Raw genomic sequence first — 14,466 nt, forward strand, 5'->3', positions numbered from 1 at the left:
TTGAAACAAGTTTTTGCCATTTGGTTTGGGGTGGGGGTGGGGATGGACGCTGGGCTGGCTTCCAGTAGCTCTCTGCTGGTCTTGACAAGCCTGCCCCCATGCCGCCCTGTTCTAGCAGGTCGGTGACATGTGGACACTTGACCCAGGCCCAGGACAAGTGGAAAGATTCCTGTCCCTCTGAGCACTGTATGTGTGTGTGTGTGGTGGTGGCTGCGGGGGTGGGGGTGGTGAGGGACGGGGGTCTTGCTCTCTGGAAAACCTTTCCAGAGATTTCTTTTCCCCTGAAGGCCAGGGATGCACCAGAAAGGTGAACCTTGTTCTCTTCTCCAAGGCTGGGGCTACACAGTGGGAAGGGATGGGTTGTATACCGGTGGGGGCCGCCTAACAGGCCCCCAGTGTACAGCCAACTCACTCTCTATGGGACAGAGGCATCTGCTTTCTCAACTCGTTAACTTCATACTCACAACCTGGGGAAAATCATCGCCCCTCCCCCCTGCTTTCCCCACCTCTGCTTTAATCAGATTCTCACTTACTTTACTGAACAGAGAACGGAAAGGACCTCCTCTTAGTGTGTGCAGGCACTGAGAACGAATGGAGAAATCCCCAGGGGTCTAGCTATTGAGCTCCTGTTTGCCATATTTCTCTAGAATTTGCAATCAGGAGCCATCACTTCTCACTCACCTATGGTCATCATTTACTCTTTGGGCCTCAACGGCCTCATTTGTGAAATGGGGATAATAGCAATATCATCCCACGAGGCTGTTTGTTGTGAGGAATAAATGAGGTATGAGAAAGGGCTTTGCAAATGCTACAGTGCCACACATAATAATTACAGTGATTAATATTATTATTACAGTGCTGCAAGCACTATAAAAATAGCCATTGTCCCTCAGAAATCTGCCCCTCCTCGAGCCTGTCGATGTTTTCAGGGGAACACCAGCAGAGCCTTCGAGACTAGAGTCTCTGTCTCCTGACCAAACATGCCAGGGGGCACAGCCAGGGCAGGAGGGCCAGGCTGAGGCCAGCCCTCTCTCTCCCTACCATCATCCAGCTCTAGCAAGAGGACAGTGATTATACCCCCAAGGAGGAGCAAGGTTCTTTCCCAGGGATTACCTCACTCCTCCAGAGGCGAGCAGACATAAAGAGAGGGAGGAGCAGAGTTGGCTAAGCGGGCAGCCTGGAGTCACATGACTTTCCCAAAGCCAGAGGAGGCAGGGCCAGAGGAGCAGACTAAAAGGGACTGATCCTTTAGGGTCAAATCCAGGAACTACCCACTACCCACCCCCTGCCCCAGCCCCAGGCTGAAGAGGGGCCAGGGAGACCGAAGCTCTGTGGCTCCCATAGTAACTGCTCTTGTTTGCTGAGCCTGTCTCCGTGTTTCCCATCCATTTTCTCTCAATTGACCCTAATCACAGCCCTGCCACACAGGGGTTATTAGCCCCCTTTTCACAAGAGGCTCTGACCGGATGTCATTTTCCCAACGTTGCTCATCTACTTAGCGGCAAAGCTGGACAAGATCTGAACCAGGACCCGTTTGAGTCCATGGCTCAGAACCACTCTACCCACTGCCTGCCTGTCTGGTCAGCCCAAAGCGGCAGGGTGGGCTGAGTTTGGCTAGCCTCAGGGTGGGGTCCCCAGCCACTCCAGGGAGAGGAGAAAGCCTACCAAGAGAGAGGAAATGGTTTACTCTTAGTAACTCCACTTCTGGACACCTGCCAAGCCTGCACACCCCAGACTAAGCCACAGGGCCGCCCTGCCCTTGTGTCCAGCTGGGACAAGTGTCAAAAGTGACCTGCTCCAGCATTTGGCCCCAAACCTAGGAGAGGTACTGGGGAGCCCCAGAAGGAGGTCTTCTCACTTCACTTCCTGCTCACTGCAGAGCAACAGGGGCCCGATGATGGAGGACAAGAACCCAGCTCCTGAAGCAGGTGGGAGTGAGGACAGGCAGCCCTCTAGTCTTCCACCCCCAAACTGGCTGTGGGGAAAGATGCCTGAGTCCTCACCCCAGGGCAGGGGCTGGCCAGCTTTCCCCTCTTTTCTTGCCATCTCAGGAAGGGGTGATTGATGGTGAAATAGCCTGGACTGAGGCAAAGAACAAAGGAGTAACGATTAAATCCTATGGTTTTTGTTGGGATGGATCACCCCTAAGGAATTCTTTCTACTTATTGTAAAAGTCATATAGACGTATTACAGGAGATTTAGCAAATACAAGAAAAAGAATTATCTATAATTTTACCACCATAACACAACCAATGGCAACATTCTTGTGTCATTCCTTCCCAGGTCTCCCACCCCGTTTTTATTAAAAAAATTTTTAAACTGTGCTTATGCCATTTTCAGAAGTGATTTCCCCCATCACTTGTTGTGACATAAAATCACCTTCCTGTGTCACTGTGCAGTTGGCCTGTCCTCCTTTGGGACAACTGTAGGGGAGCCCACTGTGTGGGTCAAAGTAAAGCTTCCACCCCCTGATTTAAGCATGTTCATATTTGAAGTCTTAACCAAAGTAGACAATTTGAATCACATTTAGTCAACCTTTGATAAACTGCCTGTTTTGCAGAGAATAAGATGATATGGACTCAGAGCTGGCCCCAGAAAATCCAAGAAATCCCTTGGTTGCAGCAGGTTGGGGAGGGGGTCTGTGAGAGGGGAGGCACAGCTGGGCTGAGGTTGGGGCACCTGCAACCACTTCAGAGCCGCACAAATCAGGCCCCTTGCCATCCTGGCCCTGCAGAGCCTGGGTTCTCAACACTGCTTCCAGGCCAGAGAGTTGCCAGGAGAAATTGATTATAGAAGAATGTTAGATTGGAAAGCGAGGAGCCTCTGCCACGTGCCTGCTGTCCTTTCCATAGACTTCCTGCACTTGCTAGGGGCCTGCCTGGGGAGGGCAGCCCTGAGAACGCTGGCCCACGGCTGGACAGCAGCCTAATTCCTAGGTGGGCCTCTGGCCCATCAGCCTGCCCAGGGATGCTCTCCAACAGGTCCTTTGAAGTTTATTAGGTATTTATCAAAGGGCCTACTGAATGCATTGGGCTTCCCCAGTGGCTCAGTGGGTAGAGAATCTGCCTACAATGCAGGAGACACAGGATATGTGAGTTCGAGCCCTGGGCCAGAAAGATCCCCTGGAGAAGGAAATGGCAATCCACTCCAGTATTCTTGCCTGAAAAATCCCATGGATAGAGGAGCTTGGTGAGATACAGTCCATAGGGTCTCAAAGAGTTGGACACAACTGAGCACAGCACACAACACAAGTGAATGCATTGTTTGAGTCCCTCCGCAAACAAGAAGAAACCTTCCCTGCCCCTGGAAGCTTATAGCTAGTTACTGAAGAATTGAACACAAAGGCAGTGTAGTCTCATGGTCAATGGCTTGCACTCCAGAGTCAGACTTGGCTGGGTTGAGTACTTCCCCCTGCCTCCCCTCCACTTATTGAACAAGTAAGTTACTTTAACCTTTCTAAGCCCCTGCTTCCTCATCTGCAGAATGGGGTTAATCTAATTTACTTGCAGAGCTGTGGGAAGGATTAGAGAGAATATATGTAAAGTGCCAGGCATTTGGTAGGTTTTCAGAAACGTTGGTTATAATTAAAGTAGCACAAAACACATGTAACGTAATAAAAGCAAGTGATAAAAGCATGTAAAGCAAGGAGGTCAGAGGATTGAGCAGGGAAGGAGCAAATAGCTCTTCTAAAGCCAGGGGCTTCTCAACCCTGGCTAGGCAGAAGAACCACCTGGGCAGCTTTGAAAGTATGCTAATGCCCAGGCCCCACCAAGCAATTAAACCAGAAAGGGACCCCAGGCCTAGGAACATTTTATAAAACACTTCCCAGGTGAATCTGGGTGCATCCCAAATGGAGACCCAGTGATCGAGAAGGTGTTTTGAAAATGTGATCTGGAAAGGAAACAACATGTGTTAATGTTACCTCGTACACACTAGGCATTCTCACAACTGTTAACTCATCTGAGTTGTGATGATCACCTGAAGCAGGTACTTTTAAGCCTATTTGAAACAAAAGGAAGCAGAGATTTAGGAAGGTCATTGAAATTCACCCACCCCCAGCCCATGCTCTAGAGCTGCATCATCCAGGAGAAACAGAGTGTGAGCCATGAATGGGGACCAGAGGTACAATTTCAGACTTTCTAGGAGCCACGTTAAAAAGTTAAAAAGAAACAGGTGAAATTAATTTTTTAATATATTTGATTTGACCCAATATAGCCATAAGCTCTATTGCAATGTGTTATCAATATAAAAATTATTCATGAAGTATTTCATGTTACTCTTTTCACACTGAGTCAGCAAGATCTGGTGTATATTTTGCACTCAGAGCACATCTCAATTCGGACTGGCCACAAGTGCTCAATTCAGACAGGTCACATATGGCTAGTGACTGTGGTGCTGGACTGGCTAAAGGGACCATTGACCCGGAATCTGACCAAGCAGGTAATAAGAGGAGGTGTGGGGGCTGAGGAATTTCAGAATTAGCCCAGAGGTTCTTAAATGAGAGAGGGACCTGGAGCTCAGATTGCCCTTGGATGGCTGGGGAGTCTATAGGTCTCCACAAGCCTGAACAAGAAGTCCAAATGGACAGTCACATGCGAAAGAATGAAGCTGGACCCCGATCTTATCCCATACACAGACGTCAACTCAGAACGGATTAAAGGCTTAAACATAAGACCTGAGTCCTTAAACCTCCTAGAAGAAAATGTATAGGAAAGGCTTCTTGATATTGTTTCTCGGCAATTATTTTTTGGATTTGACTCCAAAAGGACAGGCAACAAAAGCGAAAATAAACAAGTGGGACTACAACAAAGTATAAAGTTTCTGCATAGCAGGAGAAACAATGAACAGGGCTTCCCCAGTGGCTGAGCAGTAAAAAATCCACCTGCCAATTCAGGAGACATGGGTTCAATCCCTGATGCAGGAAGATCCCATGTGCTGTGAAGCAACTAAGCCCATGCACCACAGCTACTGAATCTGTGCTCTAGATCCTGGGAGCTGCCAACTACTGAAGCCCACATGCCCCAGAGCCCACGCTCTACAAAAAGAGAAGCCACTGCAGTGAGAAGCCTGCATTCAACTAGAGAGCAGACCCCACTCACCAAAGCTAAAGACAAGCCCAAGCAGCAACAGAGACCCCACTCAGCCAAAAAGAAATATAATTATTAAAAAAAAAAAAAAGAAACGAACAAAATGAAAAGGCAACATATGGAATCTGAGAGAATATTTGCAAACCACGTATCAAAAAATGAGTTAATATCCAAGACATAGGAACTCTTACAACTCAATAGCAAATAATAATAATAACTCTATTAAAAATGGGCAAAGGACCTGAATAGAGATTTTTCTGAAAACTCACAAATGGCCAACAGATATTTGCAAGGATACTCAACATCATTAATCATAAGGGAAATACAAATCACAACCCTAGTGAGCTAATATCCCATACCCATTAGGATGTGTGCATGGTGTGTGCTAAGTTGCTTCAGTGGTGTCCGACTCTTTGTGACACTGTGGACTATAGCCCATCAGGCTCCTATGTCCATGCAATTCTCCAGGCAAGAATATGGGAGTAGGTTGCTGTGCCCTCCTCCAGGGCATCTTCCCTACCCAGGGATCGAACCCAAGTGTCTTATGTCTCCTGCATTGGCAGGAAGGTTCTTTACCACTAATACAACCTAGGAAGCCCACCTGTTAGGATGTCTGTTATCAAAAATATAAGAAATAACAATGTTGGCAAGGATGCAGAGAAAAGAGAACCCTTGTACACTTGGTGGGAATGCATGTTGGTACAGCCCTTATGGAAAACAGTATTAGGTGCCTCCAAAAACTAAAACTAGATCATTCAATCCAACATTCTCACCCTGGGTATATATTCAAAGGAAATGAAATCACTATGTCAAAGAAATAGCTGCACTCCCAGGTTCATAGCAGCATTATTCACAATAGCCAAGATAGGGGAACAACCTAGTGTCTGTTGGTGAATAAATGGATAAAGAAGATTCTTATATTTATGCAATGGCCTTAAAAAAGAAGGAAATCCAACCATCTGCAAGAACATGAATGAAACTGGAGTGCATTTATGCAAAGAGAAAAAAGTCAGAGAAAGAGAAATAGTTTATGGTAAAACAGGTGGAATCTAAAAAAAAATCAAACTCATAGAGAATAGAGTGGGAGTTGCTGAGGGCTGGGAGATGAGAGGAAAAGGGGAGATACTGGTCAAAGGGTACAGACTTTCATAAGATGAAAAAGTTCTGAGGACCTAATGTATAGCCTAGAGACTATAGTGAATAGTACTGTATCATATACTTGAAATTTGATAAGAAATCTTAAATACTATCACCAAAAAAAAAGGTAACTATGTGAGGTGATAGCTGTAGTTAATTAGCTATGGTAATCATTTCATAATGTATATGTTTATCAAATCATCACACTGTACACTTTATATAATGTTATTTGTCAATTACACCTTAGTAAAGTTGGGAAGGGGGTTGGAAATCCAAAGATGATGAGGGGCCAGTGAGAGGATGAAGAAGGAAACACCAGCAGGCAACCAGCCCCATAAGTAGGACTGGGAGCCTTGGCACGTCCCTTCACCTCGGCTGGAGGAGATCCCCCGCCTAGGGGCTGAAAGTGTGAATTTACCGAGCTGGGAGAAAGCTGTTTTACGGTTCCTTTGGCTCCTTACTCACGGAAGCAGACTCACACCAGAACCCTCCCCTCCGGCTCCCCTCACCAGCCCTGCAGCCCATAAAGGGTAATGGAGCCGAAGTTAAAATAGTCACATGAAACCCACCTCATTTGAAAGGGCACCTGCTTTAAAGGCCAAATTTCCTGAGCCCAGGTTTATACATTAAGCTACAGAAAGACCTAATTAATTCAGAGCAACCCCACTAACTCTAAATTTGGGATACATTCTGCCTCAGGCAGGTCTGAAGTCTTTCCTTTTACACTATCTATGAAGAAACGGTTTGCTAAGCAAATAAATAGTGCAGGCCAGATTACAGAGACAGGTCTGGCTTACTTAAAACTGTTTTTAAGAACTTTAAAAATCACTTTAGCAGCCCCATTTGCAGGAAGTTAATGAGATCATTACAGCTGGTCCTTATCTATTTATTTCAACATTTCGGTTTTCCAAGCACCTTCAGACACACCTTTGGATGTGACCTTTCAGGTGGAGATGCAGTTATGTTTTAGTCTCCAGCAACTAACTTAAAGCCTGACACACAGTAGGTATCCAGGTACTTAATAGTCACTAAATGAATAGAGACGGGCATGGCAAATAATAGTCACATATTATAGGTGAGAGAAAGGAGGCTCAGAATTGTTTATAATGTATCTCAGGGGATCCCTCCAGCTGAACCAGCCTATGGTTCATAAGTGGTGAAGCTGGGGTTCAGACCATTCCTGGCTTTATGGGATCTTTCCGTTCTATTCTACTATTACCAGAACTGCTGCTTGACAACAGTTTATAAGCTAGGTTTCAGGAACAGTCTTTTTGTTGTTGCTCAGTCCCTAAGTTATGTCTGACTCTTTGTGATCCCATGGACTGCAGTAAGCCAGGTTCCTCTGTCCTCCACTGTCTCCCAGAGTTTGCTCAAATTCATGTCCATGAATTTGACAGTCAGTGATGTCATCCAACCATCTCGTCCTCTGTTGCCCCCTTCTCCTCCTACCTTCAATCTTTCCCAGCATCAGGGTCTTTTCCAAAGAGTCAAGTCTTCGTATCAGGTGGCCAAAACATTGGCCACACCTGCTCCTTAGAAGGAAAGTCAGTTCTTAGGAGCAACAAAAGCCACTTTTTTTTTTCTTATAGGCTTCTCCCCAGGTAAAGGGGTGGTAAGTTCTGGAACCTCAGCCTCCCCCATAACAAGCCACAGTTCCCTTCTCTGCAGAGCATGGGAGGCCTTTCTGAGTTGGCCTGACTCTGACACTCAGCATGCATGGCTGTTGGGATGTCAGGGGGCAAGCCTAGGTGAGTGTCCTCCCTGGGAGGAAAGGGCTGGAAGAATTGGGGACTGACTGTTCCACATTCATGTGGGCCTGGATCCTCCCGGGATTGCTTCCCAAGGCACCGGCCTTCCCAGAAAGGATGGTCTCTGTCTTCTGGGTCTCCCCTTTCCCGGATTGGTGGGGGCTCAGCGCGGGGGTGGGGTGGGGGGTCGGGGGATGGTCGCTTCTCTCCCTGCCCTTTGTTCTGGAGGCTCTGCTGGCTTGGAACACTGCACAGGGAAAATTCCCTGACCGTGAGATCTGCAGGCTGCAGGGTCCCGGGGGAAGGCCGGGCCTGGGGCTCTTTCGTGCTACAGCTGGAAAGAGGGGTTGGGTTTCAGCAAGCCGGGCTGGGGGAAAGCGACTTGCCTTCCCGGTGGTGAGGGAGCTGGCCCTGTGAGCCAGCAGTGCCGACAGCTTCCTGTCGAGAGCTGGGGGCCCACGTGACCGCTCCCCACTTGGAGGATTAGGGGGTGAAAGGCCCAAGGTGGCAGGAGAGCAGGAGGGGCACCCAGGCGCTATCTGGGGGTGCAGGAGGCAGAGCACTAGATCCTTTCTTGCTAAATGAATTCGGCTGGCTCTTGGCTCCTTGTCACACGGTCCAGCGAGCTGCCTCTGTCTGGGGGGTTGTGGGGAGGCGGGGGTGGTGAGCCTCGGCACTGGCTGGGGCCAGGGCTGTTTGTTTAAAGTCCCCTCCCCCCAACCTGGCCACACACAGCCCCTCAGTGCCTGCCTGACAGGGAGGGAATGCGGTAGCCCCAGACCTGCTCAGTGAGAAGGAGACAGGCTCGGCTGTGACAGGGAACAGACGGGCCGGCGGGCGGCTGGGCTGAGGGCAGTGCACAGTCTCTGCCTCCTGGGCCTCCTCCTCAACTGGTCCCTCAAGGTTAAGTGCAGCTGCCGCCAGGCAACCAGGCCTCCCACTGAAGCCATCAGCTCTAAAGAGGCCCCCAATATCAGGCCTTGTCTAGAGATGCCCTGTTCTGTTCAACAAGCATTATTGAGCACCTACAGTATATACCAGGTGGTGCTAGTGGTAAAGAATCCACCTGTCAATGCAGGAGACGTAAGAGACATGGGTTAGATCCCTGGGTCAGGAAGATCCTCTGGAGGAGGGCACGGCAACCCATTCCAGTGTTCTTGTCCAGAGAATCCCATGGACGGAGGAGCCTGACGGACTACAGTCCATAGGGTCAGAAAGAGTCAGACACAACTGACTTAGTATGCATGCACGGTCTACAGAGAGGCAGGAAGGTGACAGAGATGACAAGGTTTGAGAGTGATAGGTGACAGTGAGTCCCAGAGGAGGGTACCCAGGTTAGCCTTGGGGCTCAGAGGCTGGGGAGGCCAGCAGGGAGGGCAGGGCAGGTTAGAAGGCATGCCCCGAGGACCCAGTTCAGACATGGGTTTCTGAGACCAGTCTCAGATCCCACCTGAGATGGATCCCCTCTTCCTCTCACCCCTGCCCTGCCACCACTGCCCAAGGGGTGGCCTTGAACCCATAGGCCTTTGGAGGTAGAGAGACTAGTAGGTGGCTTTTCGGCACAGCCCTCCTCAGTCAGGTTTTCCGGGGCAGCTGGGCTCCCCCTCCCTCATGAACACTCCCTGTGAAGGAGGCATTGGGTGGCAGAGAGAGAGAAGGGGCCACCAGCCAGCCCTCCACTACCGTCCAACGGAAGACCAACAGCCCCGGGCCAAAACCCTATGCCACCTGACACCTCACCAGGATCTGAGTGTGCACTGTTCCACATCACCTTGGAACGCTGGAGTCTCAGCTGCCTTCTCTTTGGAATTTCTGGTGCAGCTCTCTCTGCCCTGTAGGTGATTTTTGTTCCAAGCTCCATGTCTATTGTTTACACAGCTCAGAGTTCCGTGGAGTTAGAACAACATGCTTTCCTTCCCACTGAAGGTGCTATGAAAAACAGCCAGTCGGGGTGGGGGTGGGGGTGTGGGCGGGCAGAAGGGCCGTGTGGACCGTCAGGCACCTTGTTCTGATGGGCTCCTCCACCAAGGATGCTCTCCCCAGAGCTGGCTCAGCCTGAAGACCCTGGGCGTTCCTGGAAGTGTGGCCTGGGACTCTGAGGGAGCTGGGGTTCTGGAACTCCTGCTGGGAATTCTGGCTCTAAGAATGGAGTTGTCCCTTCATGGAGACCCACAGTCCTGGAATATCTCCCAAAGAGGGGATGATGGAAATGTACCCATCTTCAACCCAGTTACCAGCTGCCACCTTAGCTGAGGGCCCCAGGAAGAGGCAGGAAGCTGGTACTTCAATGTCCAGCAGGCCAGATGCTGGGAGAGGATGGGAGGGGAGAAGGGTGATGGGAGAGGAGGAAAAAGCTGTCCAGTCATTTTGAGGAAGATCTGAACACTCCTCCCTGCTTCTAACCAGCACATTCTGCCTCTGGGGATTCTCTCCAGCACCCTGCTTTTCCCTCTCCACTGGAGAGATCTCCCTGCTTCTCTCTTGCTTGTTTTAAGAACTGTCTAGAAGCAGTGGGCAGCGGTTTGGATGCTTAAGGACTCTGATGATTATTCCTCAGGTCTTCTCTTGGATGTCCCCTGAGAGCCTGGTTCAAAGCTCCCCACCCGCCAACAAACCTCATTCTTGCCTCTCTCCTTGTGACCCCTTCTCTCCACCCTCCCCCTGACTTCTTCTCTGTCCTACAGCCCTGTCCCCCAGCATGTCCTGCCTTTGGGTCTCTGAGTCTTCTCCACTTACACTGTGCAAGTTGCATATCCCTGTTCATCAGTTAACAAGAACCAGGGCAAGTCATTCACTTCCCTGGGCCTCTGTTTCCCTGTTTATAAGATAATGAGAGCAGCAAGTGGGGGTGGGGAGCCATATGGCCTAGAGAGTCCCTACAAGCCCTTCAACCCTAAGATCCAAAGCACCTTCGTGGTGCCTGTCAGATATTATATGAGAAAAAAAAAAATGACACCCAGTGTGTGCACTGGACCCCTGACCCCTCCAGCCCAGGCCAGCCCAGGGCTGGGGAGCAATCCCTTCAGATTTAAGAGACCACAGGTCAGATGACAGGATGGGCACAGCCATGTGGAGGGGACATCCCGATGGGAAGGGGACAGGAGCAGGGCGAGATGAACCTTCTCTACCCTCTCCCTTGACTAGTTCAGACACTCTTGAGTGCCGAAAAATTCCCCAGTGGTTCTGTGCCAAGAATGCCCCAGCAGACCAACTTAGTGTCTGGGGTTACAGGGACTTTGTTACTGCAGCAAAGCATACTACAAGCCATTTGCCAGTTTAATTTAATTATTTATGATAACACTTCAGAGTAAAAACTACACTTGTCAAAATAAAGGGGACTTTGTGCTGCAATGACCCAAATTTTATTGTTGCATTACTTAATGCACCGAAACCTGGTAATCGGCACCAGATCTCCCCGCAACTTGGGCAAATCAGCACCGTGTGTGGAGGACTGCGATGGATTATTGCTTCCTGCGGGAGTTATTTTAAACGAATTCTAACAAAAAGGCATTTTGAGTCCATTCTCTCACCCTAGTCAAATCTCCTCCTTTCCCCACAGAGGAGTGTTTCTGACACATTTGACTGTTGCTGTGTGCCCTTACGGAGAAGGCAATGGCACCCCACTCCAGTACTTTTGCCTAGGAAATCCCATGGACGGAGGAGCCTGGTAGGCTGAAGTCCATGGGGTTGCTAGAGTCAGACATGACTGAGCGACTTCACTTTCACTTTTCACTTTCATGCATTGGAGAAGGAAATGGCCAACTCACTCCAGTGTTCTTGCCTGGAGAATCCCAGGAACGGGGAAGCCTCGTGGGCTGCTGTCTATGGGGTTGCACAGAGTCGGTCGCGACTAAAGCGACTTAGCAGCAGCAGCAGCAGCAGCAGTGTGCCCTTGACCCGCCTTTCTCTCCTGCACAGGCCATCCACTAGCCGAGCCTTAAACCCATCTGCACAACAGAATCTGCCAACGGAAGCTTAAAAAGATTTCAGATTCCTTGGACCATGCCAGAGAACCCCCACTGAGCCTCAATGTCACCTCCTCTATGTCAACATTCAGCCCCTCTGGGCATTTCCTCCTCTGTGGCCCACTTTGCTTGTCTCCTGACAGCTTCTGCTCCTCGACTGTAAGTTTCTTGAGAGCAGGGTCTTTATCTTTGGTGAGAGTTATACAGACCCAGTCCAGAGCACTAATTCCCGTTGTCACCCAGCATGGGGCCCCTCTTCCTCCCACCCTCCCACATGCCTTAGACCCACATTCTTCCTTTGGCAAAATTGGCCTTTTGAGGACAAGACCTTTTGAGGACAGAGCTTCCTGATTACACTGTGATAGATGTTGCTGCTACTGCTGCTAAGTTGCTTCAGTCGTGTCCAACTCTGTGTGACCCCATAGGCAACAACCCACCAGGCTCCCCCATCCCTGGGATTCTCCAGGCAAGAATACTGGAGTGGGTTGCCATTTCCTTGTCCAATACATGAAAGTGAAAAGTGAAAGTGAAGTCGCTCAGTCGTGCCCGACTCTTAGCGACCCCATGGACTGCAGCCTACCAGGCTCCTCCGTCCATGGGATTTTCCAGGCAAGAGTACTGGAGTGGGTTGCCATTGCCTTCTCCAGTGATAGATGTTAGGGGATATGAATTCACAGTGAAGAATAATGGGCATGTAATCTGGCCTTGCCCACAATTCACAGCAAGTCTGTGAAGACCAGCTTTGGGTACTTACTCCTTATTAATGGCCCTCCCCTGATCCCCAAGGATACTAGGTTCTATCAGTGCCTCCCTCAGCTTCTTCCCCTCCAATATTCACAGCAGTGACAGTGGTGATGGTAGCCTGGGTGACCTAGAGACAAATCTAGCAGTGGGTGCCCACCCACTCATCCCATCCATCCATCCACAAAGCCACTGATTGTTAAGTCAAGAGAGGAAGATACAAAAAAGTTGGGGAGACCTGGTCCCTGCTCTTAGCTTGGGATCTGATTGGGAAGACAGAGGGTAGCTCTAACTCCAGTGCTCCAATCTTGCTCTCAACCCTCAATTATTACCCCTGTAATAAGAGTAGTTTCCCACATTGTCGATGTTTCCATGAACAAAGCACTTTCCACGTGGGCTGGAAGTTCTCGTGTGGAGAAGAGGACTCCTTAGTTTGCCATCTCTAAAACTGATTTGGGCCAGATGAGTTCTGAGGTCTCTTCCCACTCCAATCCAGGAGGTTTTGTTCAGGAGGAACTCTGAGTAGAGGAACTTTGGGGCCTACATTCTGCAAATCAATGGCTTCCTGGAGGTGTTTGCTAAGGAACCAGGAATTTTTAAGGAAGACCTAATAAACCATAGAGTTAGACCTTGGGAACCACCCGGACCAATGGTTCTCAACTTTGGCTGCACATTAGAATCACTGGAGGGCTTTCGGGGGGAAACAACAGTTCCTGAAATCCAGTTGAATCAGATCTCTGGGAATGGGGTCTGTGCGTTAGGATTTCTTAAGTGCTCCTCTGGTGACCCCAGTGCACAGCCAGGGTTGAGAACCATTCATCCAATGAACTGGCCTAGTCTATGTTTGAGGGACCAAGGCCAAGGGTGCAGCCAAGATGCTGAGCTTCTGAGGACCCTGCTTTCCATGAAGCCCCTGCTTCTCCACTTCTCTGCAAGGCTTATTTTCTCTCTCAGGTCCCCTCCAAAGGCGTCCAGGGTCTGCTGTCCTTGAGGACCCCACTCTGTCCCTACTCTAAGAACAGTACCTAGAGCTGCCTGGCCCCCTGATGGGTCTTCCCCCAACGCCCAGAGGCAGAGGGGCAGGCGGTGGCAGGTGAGGCTGGGACCTTCCATCCAGGGGCTTTCACCACAGTCGATTGGGATTGTTTGTCTTAAACAAACAGGGCTTGTTCCAGGAAGGCGATTGTCTGCATGGGGCAGCAGCACCATTCATCATGGTGGCTCTGGTGCTGGGGGCAAGAAATCAGCCTTCCAGAGCCCTGGCCCATGGGGAGGGTCTTTGGGCTGCTCCCCCCAGGACCAGCCTGGAGATGTCAGGAAAGCTAATGAGCAACCAGACAGCTGCAGCTTGTTAAAGAGCGCCTGGGGCCCATTGTAACTGAGACCTTTAAATATACATCATAGTCAAATAAACAGCATCCTCCCTCCCAACAGTCAGTCCCTCCAGTGCCAGGCTAGTCCAGCCCAGCCCACCCAATTCCTCCCTCTCCTCCATGCCATCCTCCTTGCCTGACTGGAAATGACTTGATTACAACTGGGAGAGATGGGTGCAGCGAGGTTCGCTGACCACCCCCTTCCACTTCCCTCTATATAGAAAGAGCTATAGCTCCATCCTAGCTCCTATCACCCCGTTGAGGTCCCCGTGGGTTTTGGACAAGCAAGATGTGACTACAGACCCCTATCCCTCCTATCAGAAACTTCTGGAGTTACTGAAAGCTAACCTGGAATACCTGGTCCATGGCTCTCTGGTCCAATTCCTCCTTCAAAACCCACCTTGCCTGACTTACC

The sequence above is a fragment of the Bos indicus x Bos taurus genome, chromosome 1 (genome assembly GCF_003369695.1).
Source record: "Bos indicus x Bos taurus breed Angus x Brahman F1 hybrid chromosome 1, Bos_hybrid_MaternalHap_v2.0, whole genome shotgun sequence".
NCBI classification, from domain to species: Eukaryota; Metazoa; Chordata; class Mammalia; order Artiodactyla; family Bovidae; genus Bos; species Bos indicus x Bos taurus.